The following is a 13,433-nucleotide window of genomic DNA, read 5'->3' as shown; positions in this document are numbered from 1 at the left end:
ACCTAAAGTAGTGACCCACTCACCATTACTTAATTTTTTGTATTAAGTAGGTAAGGACCCAGTTACCAGGGAGGAAAAATATATTGCTTTTATCATCTAATGACATCTTAGTTCTGATTAGTTTATCTGTGAGGCCTCCCATTGCTCTGAACTCCCACAGCATTTAGGATACACCTTTTGTCATTGCACTCACCACAGTTTATTCGAATGATCTCTTTCCCTGTTTATCCAACCCCCTAGGAGCTCCTCTGGACTATCTGTAGCAGCTGATGCAATGTCAGCCTTGTACATGGTAGGCCCTCAAAGATATTGCTGAACCAAACGTAAGCAACCCATGCCTTAGGCAAGCCCTGGAGAGTTCTGGAAAAAAGAGCCCCCCCCCCCCCACCTCCCAAGAGTGGAGGAATGTAGTCTTGCAGTGAGAAAATGTTTTTTCAAATACACCACTTGATTGGCTTCTGCAAGGGCTCCCATCACAATTTGATTAACCTTGACCAGTGGCTTACCTTTGAAGATGGGTACACTCTGTGTCTACTAAGATGAAGAGAATTTCCTCAGTAGTTAAAAGCAGGTGAGGGACAGACCCAACCCTAACCTCATATTCTAGTGTTTCTAGTCCCAGAGAGACTGAGTTTGCTTTCTGGGATAGGGTTTGCATCAGACATATTTCTTGTGTTCTTAAGAGTCTAACACAGAGTCTGACACATATTAGGAATTGAAACATAATAGCTAATAATTATAGAGTGCTTACCATATGGCAGACACATTCCTCTAAGCATTTTATATGTATGAACTCATTTAATCCTCACAACTATGAGACAGATACTATTATAATCCCCATTTTACAGATGGGCAAACCAAAGCACACGAGAATTTTTATGACTTGTGCAAGGTCACATAGCTCCAGAGTCCATGCTTTTTAAATACTTTGCCTTAGTACCTTTAAATGCGAGTGAAGGAATAAATCTCTCCCTGCACCATACTTTTATAGCGGATGTTTTCCTCTCCTGGGACAACACTTAAGGCAGTCTCCCCCACCAGACTGTCACTAGCACAGGGTCATTCTTTGACTTTTGTCCACCCTCAGTTCCTAGAGCTTGATTGCCGCGCCATAGCAAGACTACCGGGCGTGCGCGTGGCCACCAGGGGGCACTATGGGCACACGTCCTCTTCCCTCCTCCCTCCAGTCCTGCGCGACCTGAGGGGGGTGCCGAGCCAGCGTTGGGCGGAGCCTGGGAGAAGCGTCAAGGGGGAGCTATCCCGGCGGGCCGCGCGCGCGGCCGCGTTTGAATGGCTCAGAGTGGGGCTCGGCCCGGGAGCCGAGGGACGGTGTAGGCTGCCGGGCGCAGCTCGTCAGCGCCGGGGCAGGGCTGAGGTGCCGCGGTACCATGAGGCGCCGGTAAGTGATGGCCGGGCCTGTGCGAGCCCGGCGCCCGCAGCTGCCGTGCCGAGGCCGCGCGTCTCCTCCGGTCCGGCCGCGCCCTGGGCCCACCTGCAGGCCCCGCGGCGGCCTCCGCTCGGCGGAGCCCGTCGGCGGCGGGGCTGCGGGGTCGGAGGGTGGGGAAGGGCGGGGCGGCGAGACCTCCGTTTCCCGCGAGTAGCCCCTGCCCGGCCGCTGCGGGGAGGGTCAGGACAGCGGGCGCGGGAGGCCGACTGGGGGTCGCCGCGGGGCCGGGCCGGGAGAGGCGTGGACGCGACCAGCTGTCACTTATTTATCTGCGGGTGGAGCCGACATCTGCACGCCGGGGAGGGGGAAGGACGGAACGCGTCTGCGGCGATCTGTTTGAGGGCTGGTTTTCCCGAGCCGCCTAGGCCGGGCCTTGGTATTTCCTTATATTCTGACGGGTCCTTGGTTCCCTGACAGATAAGCTTTTGTTTAGCAGGACAGAAACTTGACATAACTGCATACGAATTGCTGATTGCAGCTTTAAAAACCTCATTGTACTTGCTGAAAAGTTGTTCTGTAACAGTACCTAGGCTTTTACCACGCTCTTAAATTGGCGTAAATATGGAGATAACAAAGAGTTAAGTTGTTTTCTTGTGGCTTGTAAAGTTCTTTGAAAACAGAGGTGTCTATGTCAGTTTCTTTACAGATTAAAAGAAAAAAAAAAACAGTAACAAAAATTAGGTGTGTAATTACCAATTTAGCACTAGCAAAAAATCTGAGAAACTAGACCACCTCATAGCTTCAACTTGTGTAAATAGTTTATTCTGGGTTTTTTTTGTTTTTGTTTGAACCTGCTTCAGACTTGAATCAGAATTTTATACGTTGAGGCTTTTACTGGGCTAATAACTAGCACTGTAGTGTTAGCGATGATAAATATTTATTTTGGGCCTTCTGGGTGTTAAGCACTGTTTGAGAGCTTTGCTTTGTGATGGGTACTATTATTATCCCCATTTTGACAAAGAGGAAACTGAGACACAGAAAAGTTGAGCAACTTGTACTAGGTTACACAGCTAATACGTTTGGGACCCAAGCAGGCTGGCTTCGTGCTTTTACCTATGCTGCTTTACTGACTGCCTCCTTTATATATGGCTTTTTTTAGTTTACAAAGCTCTTTCATTTACTTCTCTTAACTGAGGGTATAAAATATGTGAAGTGTGTTTGTGTATATATGCATTCGCACACTATTAAATTCAGCTCTCTGCTTTTGTTGACCGTACGTAAGTTTTGCGTACTGAGCAAAAATTCCGTTGGATATTTTAAGATAAATGGAGTTCATAAAGTTCATGTTTGTGTCATAGTTTATAATGTTAGTTCCTTTGTATCATGTCCTGGAAGTGTAGAGAACAACAGTTTGAAACCTACATACTCTTTAAAATATACCTTTATATATTTTTATTCTGAGAATTTAATTGAGTGGTTACTCTGTTCTTGGAATGATTATACTTACAGCTCCATGACAAGAAATAAAGGTTCAAAAAAAAATCATTTCATAAGAAATCAACCGTTTGTGGTGATTTACAGCAGAGCAGTTAAATTTCATTCATCAGTATCAAGCTTTTGATTGTCTCTATGCCCAGCAGTGTTAGGTACAGTTGGTTATACAAAAGAAATGTGCCAGGGCAACAAACCTTAGTTTGGGATGTGAGATTAACAACAACAATATAAAATACTCTTCTTTAGTACAGAGGGTGTATGGTGAACTGAACTGGGCTGATCGGTAATGCTTCTGCAGAGAACCAACACATAAAGGATGGATCTAGGGCATTGAATAGAAGTGTGAATGGGGAATTTTAGTGAGGAAACAGTGTGTTCAAAGACTTGGAAGTGAAAAGGATAAAAAAAATACTGATTCAAAGGGGCACATGCACCCCAATGTTTATAGCAACATTATCGACAATGGCCAAATTATGGAAAGAGTCCAAATGTCCATTGACTGATGAATGGATAAAGAGGATGTCCATTGACTGATAAATCGATATATATCTATATCATATATCTATCTATATATCTGTATCTCATCTATCTATTTATATAATGGAACATTACTCAGCCATCAAAAAGAATGATGGCAAATTTGCAACCATGTGGATAGAGCTAGAGTGTATAATGCTAAGAGAAATAAGTCCAAGAAAGACCAATACCATGTGATCTCACTCATGTGGAATTTAAGAAAGCAGATGAACATGAGGGAAGGGAAGAAAAAATAAAATAAGATGAAAATCAGAGAGGGAGGCAAACCATAAGAGACTTTTAACCATAGAGAACAAAGTGAGAGTTGGTGAGGGAATGGGATAATGGGTGATGATGAGTATAAAGGAGGGCACTTGTGATGAGCACTGGGTGTTGTATGTAAGTGGTGAATCACTAAATTCTCCTGAAACCAGTGTTAAACTATATGTTAACTAACTTGAATTTAAATAAAATCTTGGAAGGAAAAAAAAAAAGACTTGGAAGTGAGAATAAAAATGATTTTTCTTGAGAACAGCGAACCTGATCTATTTGGAAAGTTCCTATTGAGAAAAATGAGATTATGTGGGCAGGACTGAGGAGTGTTGTATAAGACACATATGGCAGAGAAGTTTAAGTTTAACATATATGTATATACACAGAGAGATGATTTTGGAAGTTTTGAAACTTATATCAGTGGCTCTCAACTGGGGACAATTTTGCCTGCTTTGGGACATTTGGCAGTGTCATGGCTGGAATGGGGAGAGGTGCTAACTAGTATCTAGTTGACAGAGGCCATGAGTTCTGCTGCTAAGCATCTTACGATAGGACAGCCCCTCCATTAGAAATAATTACCCCAAATGTCAAAATGTCAGCGGTGCTGAGGTTGAGACCCTGTTGTGAGTTGGTTGTTTATATGGCCAGCTTCTGCTTCCATGTGCTGTAAAATAAGTATGAATGATGAATTTTAGGAGCATGAGTACAAACAGTATTAAAGCTGGGGGAAGCTGGCTCAGAGACCTCAAGAAGGAGGCTCTTGTTGGAGTCCTCGAAGAAGGGGGAGATTGTAAGGAAATAGGATGAGGGCAATGAGAATGACAAGCAGTGATAAAATGAGACAATTATTTAAATAACAATTTTTCCTAAGTTTGAAAATAATGCGTGTTCACTGAAAATAATGCATGTTCATTATAGGAAATTTTGGACATGTAGAGAGTGAAAAATTAAAAGCACTTATAACCCTCCCACTCCCTACCCCAGGCAGAAACAACTGTTAAGCATTTTCATGTGGTGGTTTTTTTCAAATCTTTTAAAAACTAGGACTATACATTTTTCTCCCTGTGGGCTTTTATTGTTTGGTGTGTTTATTTGTTTGACTCAGCATGTCATGAGTATTTCCCATTCCTTGAAAAATGGTCTTTTTAATGGTCACAATCTTTTTTGGTGTGTGTGTTCTTTTGAAATTGGGAATTTTGCTTATATTCCAGAGAGACACTTTGAAGGAAGAAATAGAATATGATGACTGATTAACTATAGAAATCAATAGGGGTAAAAGTCAATGGTATCTCCAAGGTTTCAAACCTAGGAAGCTAAAAGAATGGCAGGGCTACTGAAATAAATCGGTTTCTCATAATAATTTGGGGGGGGGGGCAGGGGATTCTCATAATAATATCCATCTTAGGTATGTAAACTGCCATCACAGAGACCCATAAAGAGATTTTAATAAGGACCTTTGCTGCCTGTCAGCTTACATTCTTCCTAAAACTCTTAACAATAATAGTCTTTCTTTGTTTTTTTTTTTTGTTATCTTTGTTTTTGTTTTTGTTTTTTACCTTTTGTTTTTTTGTGCTAAGCTTATTTTTCAGTTCCTAGCAAGTTTTCATTTTTCCTCTTCTTGAAAAGTTTTTTAATAATTTACTTTCTATTAAAATACTAAATAAGGCTCAGGTTTGTTGGTCATGAGTCTTTGAGAGATTAAAGGACTACTTGGGATTTTTGAATGTATAGATTGGTACAGTTTATAAGCAAGACGTGAGTATAACTCTTTTCTGGAGGAGGAGGAATTATCTTTAAAAATCCTTGCCCAGGGGCACCTGGGTGGCTCAGTCAGTTGAGGTCCGACTTCTGGCTCCCGCTCAGGTCATGATCTCACAGTTCATGAATTCGAGCCCCACATCAGGCTCTGTGCCGACAGCTGCAATCCTGGAGCCTGCTTTGGATTATATGTCTCCCTCTCTCTGCCCCTCCCCTGCTCTAGCTCTCACTGTCTCTCTCTCAAAAAAAAAAAAAAAAAAAAAAAAAATATATATATATATATATATATATAGGGGCACCTGGGTGGCTCAGTCAGTTAGGCGTCCGACTTCAGCTCAAGTCAGGTCATGATCTCACTGCTCGTGAGTTCGAGCGCTGTGTTGGGCTCTGTGCTGACAGCTCGGAGCCTAGAGCCTGCTTCAGATTCTGTCTCCATCTCTCTGGCCCTCCCCTGCTCGCTCGCTCGCTCTCTCTCTCTCTCTCTCTCTCAAATATAAAAGATAAAACATAAATAAATAAATAAATAAATAAATAAATAAATAAATAAATTTTTAAAAATGCTTGCCTAGAGGTGCCCAGGTGGCTTGGTTAAGTGTCCAACTCTTGATTTTGGCTTAAGTCATGATCTCTCAGTCTTGAGATCACGCCCTGCATTGGGCTCTGTGCTGAGAAGTGTGGAACCTGCTTGGGATACTCTCTGTCCCTCTCTCTCTCAAGATAAAGTAAAAAATTTTAAAAAAATGCTTGCCCAGTGCCTGATAACATCAACCCACTCAATATTACATTACTGTTTTATGAGTCATTATACTTGTTGATCTGTATCAGTTAGTTTAGTGCTTTCTGGAAAATGTATTTTAGGGAAATAATTTTTTTTAAAAAGCTTAAAACTAATACAAATGGTGCTTTTACTGGCAACATACACTTTTCAAATTGGATAAGATATAGTTTGACTTTGCTGGATTCAAATGCTGTGTTTACTACTCTATGCTTATGTCCGAGTATCTTCTCTAATATCCATTAGTTTTGTATTCCCATCTTTGTTCTTGGGACATAATGAAGGTAGAGATGGGAGAAAGAGTCTTCTGAAAGTACCCCTAGTTTGCTTCCCCTTGACCACCTCACTCTCTTTCAATTTTTAAGAATACTTTTTTAATGTTTATTTTTACTTTTTTTTTTAATGTTTATTTATTTTTGAGAGAGAGAGACAGAATGAGAGTGGGAGAGGGGCAGAGAGAGAGGGAGACACAGAATCTGAAGCAGGCTCCAGGCTCTGAGCTGTCAGCACAGAGCCCAATGCAGGCTCAAACTCATGAACCGTGAGATCATGACCTGAGCTGAAGTCAGATGCTTAACTGAGCTACCCAGGCGCCCCTGTTTATGCTTACTCTTGAGAGAGAGAGAGACAGAGACTGTGTGAATAAGCGAGGGTCAGAGAGAAAGGGAGATACAGAATCCGAAGCAGGCTCCAGGCTCTGAGCTGTCAGCACAGAGCCCGACGCGGGGCTCGAACTCGCTCACTCACGAACTGCAAGATCATGACCTGAGCCGAAATCAGACACTTAACCAACTGAGGCACCCAAGCACCCCTCTCTCTTTCAATTTTACACACTGCCTCAAATTCTTTTTGCCTTGAACAGTCATCCAGGAATGCCCATGCTAGCATCTCTTCTCACTAATCTTAAAACAGGCAGCTTGGTGTTATATGGGAAAGGCATTAACACTGCAAGTCATAGTTCTAAGCTGCTCTCTCCTGCTGGTGACTGAGTGTTCTTGGGCAGATCCTGTAATCTCATTTGTAAATTGAAATTATCTCCAAGGTCCTTTCCAGCTCTAAGAGTCTGTGAATCTGTGAAGTCTTTACTTTTCAAGGGTAATTGCCTCTGCTGAGACTATTCTAAAGACATTCTAAGATGTCTTTCACATCTTAGTGTGCATTAATTAGATGATACCTCCCAAAGGCATTTGTAAAAGCTACTCCCATGTAATAGGATTGGGGAAGAAATTTTAGAACGGAATTTAAGTGCCACTAGCATATAAGCTTCAGGAGGGCAGGGATCATTGTTCACTGATGTTTCCTTAGTGCCAGGAATGGTAATTAGCCTGTAACATGTACTTAGTATTTGCTGAAGGAAGGAAGGAATGGACTGGTGTTGAGGAGGACTGCACAGATATTCTGAGTATCTTGAAAGAACTCCAACAAACCAACAGGATTACAACCTAGTCTTTCCTAGAATGTAAAAATACCTACAAGTGGTGGTAAAGCATCCACTGTTCACTTGGTTACCTTTCAGAACTATTAAGTAATTACTGCCCTGATTGCCCTTCATACTCAATAAATGCAGTTTTGTCCATTACCAGATCTTACTTTAGTGCCAGCTTGACTTTTGAGTGCGCCTTTTACTCTTATTTGCAAAAACCTATGCCTTGCTTATTCCTTACACCACTTAATATCACCAGTAACAGTATGTTTAATGTTGTAGCCAAAATAAATCAATAGATTGATTAAAATTTGTCCTCTCATCCATAGAGGATTCATGGCACAGCTGTTGGAAATTAGTACTCTTGGCATTCCTGTTCCAGTCATCTTAATTCTTACTCATATAGAATAATCTTCAAGAGGGGTGGGTTAAGCGTCCAACTTTGGCTCAGGTCATAATCTCACAGTTTGTAGGTTTGAGCCCTGCGTTGTGCTCTGTGCTGACCACGCAGAGCCTGGAGTCTGCTTCAGATTCTGTCTCCCTCTCTCTCTGCCCCTCCCTGGCTCATGCCTGTCTCTGTCTCTCTCTCTCTCTCTCTGTCTCTCTCTCTCAAAATTGAATAAACAATTTTTTAAAATTTTGGGGGCGCCTAGGTGGCTCAGTTGGTTGGGCGGCCAACTTCAGCTCAGGTCATGATCTCGCGGTCCGTGAGTTTGAGCCCCGCCTCGGGCTCTGTGCTGACAGCTCAGAGCCTGGAGCCTGTTTCAGATTCTGTGTCTCCCTCTCTCTGCCCCTCCCCCGTTCATGCTCTGTCTCTCTCTGTCTCAAAAATAAATAAACGTTAAAAAAATTTAAAAAAATTTTAATAATCTTGAAGAAAAGTTAAAAGAATTTTAAGTTTAAGTAATTGCTACACCATCGTGGGGCTCAAACTCATGACCCCAAGATCAAGAGCTGCATGCTGTACTGACTGAGCCAGCCAGGTGCCCCAAGAATAGTTTTTAATTATGTGATTCATACACAAAGCTTCTCAGTAAGTCTGTTTTGTGTACAAAATTAAGTCCAGGTTCCTAACCCAGTATCGAGGGACTTCTGCATTTTATCCAATGCAGTCTAGCATTGGATCCTTCTAGTCTGTTTCCTCCACAGTGACCTGGACTGAGTAACTATTCCGTTATTTGAATAGTTGGGGTAGATAATAATGAAACAACAAGCTGGGTTATTCTCACCTAGGAAGTATGTTTCCAGGTAAGAAAAGGCTGGTAGGTATGCCTGTACAGGGTGACATTCATTATTTGGGGGAATATTTACTGAAAAATAGTATCAGGAACAAGAATTCTTTTTTTTTTTTTTAATTTTTTTTACATTCATTTTTTGAGAGAGCACAAGTGGGGAGGGGCAGAGAGAGAGGGAGACAGAATCTGAAGCAGGCTTCAGGCTCTGAGCTGTCAGCACAAAGCCTGACGTGGGGCTCGAACTCACAAACCGGGAGATCATGACCTGAGCCGAAGTTGGACGCTCAACCAACTGAGCCACCCAGGTGCCCCGGAACAAGAATTCTTAAACTCCACATAAATATTTTTTTCTCTTCTTGTTGGCAGACCTATTTGGAAACTAATAATTAGAAGGAAATTACTTATGTATATTTAGTGGCATCACTTGACTACTTAGTGTGACTAACCACATTATTCTGTGCCCACAGCATTGTTTAGATGGTTTATCAGTCTGGATGGGCTGTTTTACAGTAACAACCCCCAAATCTCAGTGGCTTCAAATAACAAAGGTTTACTTCTCCTTGATTCATCTTACATGTGAGTTATCTGGGGGCTCTGCTCTATGTTGTCCTTGGTAAGGAATATGGACAGATGGAACTTTACTCTCTGTCCTGTTGCTGCTTGCCATAATAGAGGGATAGTAATAGAAGTGAATCACACAAAGTGGCTCTTTATTTCACTGGCAAGAGCAAGTCATATGACCATTACCTAGCTTCAAGATGATGGGCAAGTGTAAACCAATCATGTATCTGAAAGGAGAATTGGAATGTCATGGCACGGTTTTAATGTTTACCACAGTTAGGCACTCTCCCCTTGACATTTTTAAATATTTTGTGACTCCTCCCAGCCTACCATTATCTTTCATGGTCTTTTTTTAGATAGGTTCCTTCATTCAGCAGCTGTTCATTAAGCACCAATTCACTATATGCCAGGCGCTATTCTAGATAGTGAACGTGATTCCTGCTTTCATGGAGCTCACAATTTAGTGGGAGGATGTGGACAATAAGCAAATAAGCTTGCTTCAAATAGTGATGAGTGCTATGGAGAGGGATAGATACAAGGTACTGGCATAGAGGATAGACCCCAAGTTGGTGTTATTTTTGATTGGGTGGTCAGGAAATCCTTTTGGGTGAGTAACATTTGATTTGAGAGGCAGTAGCCCTGAGAGTATATGGGAGGCATATTTTAAGCAGAAGGAATGGTTTGCCCACAAGATGGAAATGACCCTGGCATGTTTAAGGACAAAAGGCCAGTGTGGCTGGAGCATTTAGGAGCAAACAGATATAGTCCAAGGGAGAGATGATGGTGGTTTTGTCTAGGATAATGCTTACAAAAATGAAGAGAAATGAAATAGTTTGGGAATATGTTATAAAGGCAGAATCAGTGGATTCGAAGTAGGGAATTTATGAAAGAGAAAATAAGAATGAGTCTTTGGGGCTTTCAGCAACTGGGAGGATGATGATGGTTCATTTTATTTGATTAGGAACAGTTGAATGTGATGGGCATTACGGAGGGCACTTGTTGTATGTTGTTGTATATGTAAGAGAGGAATCACTAAATTCTCCTGAAACCAATAGTACACTATATATTAACTAATTAGAATTTAAATAAAAATTTGAAAAAAGAAAATAAAAGGAACAGTTGAGAGGATCAGATTTGAGAGGGTGGATATTAAGGCCTCTATTTTCAATATGTTAAGTTCAAGAATAGTTGACTATAGAATTGACATCCATATGGAGCTGCTCACAGGCAGTTGGAGGTTTGAGTTCAGAGTTGAGAATCATTGAGAGAAGCGATTTTTTTTTTTTTAATGCGGTTAATACATTAAATTTGGTTACAGTTCAGTTTTGGACCTGAGTTTCATTATACCTCTAAGAGATGGGGGCATTTTCAGATTTCAGTATATATTCTAATTTCAGCCCAGGAGACATAGTGATAACAAACCACTGTAATGGACAGGGAGGGATGTGTGGTAATCCTTGCACATGTTGGAGTGTAAGAAAGATTAAGAACCATTGTTATAAAAGGGCTCTAGCATCATCTTTTGTTGATTTCTTTGTTTAATTCTTAAAGGGCAGTCTACCCTTATTTGTAAAGTCTTAGGGAGTACTTACCCTGTTTACTTCAAAATTAGGCACAAGTGTTACAGATTTGTAACCTTAGTCCAAATCATGAAGATAGAACATTAAAGTTAGCTTATGTTAGCTGGTCTTTTTTGGAGTTGTATGTCTTATTGCAATATCTTTTCATACATAGTCTATCTTGAAAGCATCAGAAATACGTTTAGTAGCTAAACAAGGGGTCAGAAAGGATCCTTAAGGTGACATTGTTTTATATATGTTTATAAAAATTTCTGAGTTTAAGAAGACAATTAGAAAGGATTATTTTTCTTCCCTATGAATATTTCCAGAAAAAGCTGGAATATTCTAAGAGGGAGAAGAGAGCTATTCACCAAAACATGCTAAGATAATCATCTACTTGGCTTTGGAAACCCTAAGTCTTCCTAAAGATTCATGTGTTTGTGTAGCTATTGAAGAAGAGATGTATATTATATTATCAATACATTTTATTATTTTTTAAAAATATTTTCTTTTCATGTTTTTATTTAAATTACAATGTAATATTAGTTTCAGGTATAGAATTTAGTGATTCTTCACTTACATGCAACACCCAGTGCTCATCACAAGTGCCCTTCTTAATGCCCATCACCCATTTAACCCATCCCCTCACCCACCTGCCCTCCAGCAACCCTCAGTTTGTTCTCTGTAGTTAAGAGTCTATGGGGAGGGGAGGTGGATAAAGATTTTATTTTTAAGTAATGTCTACCCTCAACGTGGGCCTCAGACTCAACCCTGAGATCAAGAGTCACATGCTCTATCGACTGAGCCAGCCCCAGCCAGGAGTCCCATTAACAATACATTTTAACTTAGTTAAAAAATAATACTTGCATTTGGGGTACCTGGGTGGCTCAGTTAGTTAAGCAGCAGACTCTTGGTTTCTTCTCAGGTCATGATCTCATTGTTTATGAGTTCGAGCCCCACATCGGGTTCAGCTCTGACAACATGGAGCCTGGTTGGGATCCTTTCTCTCCCTGCCTGTCCCTTCCCCTCTCCCTCCCTCCCTCCCTCCCTCTCTCTCAAAAAATAAATAAACTTAAAAAAAAAAAACTTACATTTGATACAAAATCCAAAAGCCCGAAAGGAAAAAGTCTCCTTCTCACTTCATCCCCCAGCTACACCTATCCTCTCTCTAGAAGTGACTTTTGTCCCCATTTTCTTGTGTATCCTTTCAAAGGAAGTTCAAGGAATATACAGGCAATCACTCATGTACACATTTAGTCTTTTTGTTTTTTAATTTTTTAATGTTTATTTATTTTTGACAGAGAGACAGACACAGTGTGAGCAGGGGAGGGGCCGAGAGAGAGGGAGACACAGAACCTGAAGCAGGCTCCAGGCTCTGAGTTGTCAGCACAGGGCCAGACGCGGGGCTCGAACTCGCGAACAGTGAGATCATGACCTGAGCCGAAGTTGGAAGCTTAACCAACTGAGCTACCCAGGTGCCCCGACACATTTAGTCTTTATGTAAGTGGTAGCATACTTTTCTGCACCTACCTCCCCCCACATGCCCACTTTCCAGTTATAAGGCATTGAAAAAAATAAGTCTGTGGGTCCAGAACTATTGGTAAAGATGATGATAAATAGCCACCAAGTAATCAGAATTTAGCTAACTTCCTTTTCTCATTATTAATACCAATCCCTTAATGTAGACTACTCAGTGGACTTAATAAAAATAAGGATGAGGTGGTGGGAATGGTAATTCCCACTTAGCATCAATTTTTAAATTTTCGTTTCAGGGTAACTCAGTCATAAGAGAACTGGAATTCAGTTTGGTCTAATTGACTGAAATGATATATTATCATCTTGTATCCATTGAATCTGCAGAAATCTGTATATTCATGCTTGATCTGCCTTCCTGAATTTGATGTTATTTCTCAAACCAACCTTCCATGCATGGCAGACTGAGTTAATAGAAGATGGTGTGATAAATCATCAATGCAGCAAGTAAAAAGCCCTTAGGATTTATTCTGGGTCCTAGGGGTTTTGTGTTGTTCTGAACATGGAATCAGAACAAGGGTACTTAGTTTCATGATTTGAGTATTTAATATCAGGCTCTGATAACTTGGTAAATCCATTTCCTCAATAGGAAGAAACCTAGCAAGTGCATTAGACATCCAGGTAATTTGATGGGGCACCATTTCCCTGGGTGGTGCATAAATAAGTACTGCCTATATTTATTTCTGTGCTTCTTTTTCTTCTTCTCCATTGTTCTTCACCTCCTACCCACCAATGCATGCCCTATGTAATTGAGACATTCTTTCAAAATGCTAACCCTCAATCAGATTAGAATCTAGAAGGGATTAAAAGGCTCCAAACAAAACTAATCAACAGAATGTATCATTTTTCTACCAGTGTACTAGTGAACATGCCATTCACTTTGTCACTTTTTGAGTACAAGTGTCTGCAGTCTTTATAA

At 41.0% G+C, this 13,433-nt stretch overlaps 1 protein-coding gene across 2 annotated transcripts in view; it reads left to right on the top strand.

Moving 5' to 3' along the window:
• KATNBL1 (katanin regulatory subunit B1 like 1) overlaps window positions 1–13,433 on the top strand; it is a 56,768-nt gene that overhangs the window by 10,682 nt on the left and 32,653 nt on the right. Inside the window, exon 1 of one of the 2 annotated variants that reach the window (XM_027066869.2) lies at window positions 900–1,399. The exons of the other annotated variant lie outside the window; for it this stretch is intronic. The gene's annotated coding sequence lies outside the window, so the exon portion shown is untranslated. Of the gene's footprint in view, window positions 1–899; window positions 1,400–13,433 lie in introns of those variants that run through there. 2 annotated transcript variants of the gene reach the window in all.

Source organism: Acinonyx jubatus, chromosome B3, assembly GCF_027475565.1.
Source record: "Acinonyx jubatus isolate Ajub_Pintada_27869175 chromosome B3, VMU_Ajub_asm_v1.0, whole genome shotgun sequence".
Lineage (NCBI taxonomy): Eukaryota > Metazoa > Chordata > Mammalia > Carnivora > Felidae > Acinonyx > Acinonyx jubatus.
Note: the sequence above shows the minus strand (reverse complement) of the source record. Positions and strands in the feature narration are given on the sequence as shown.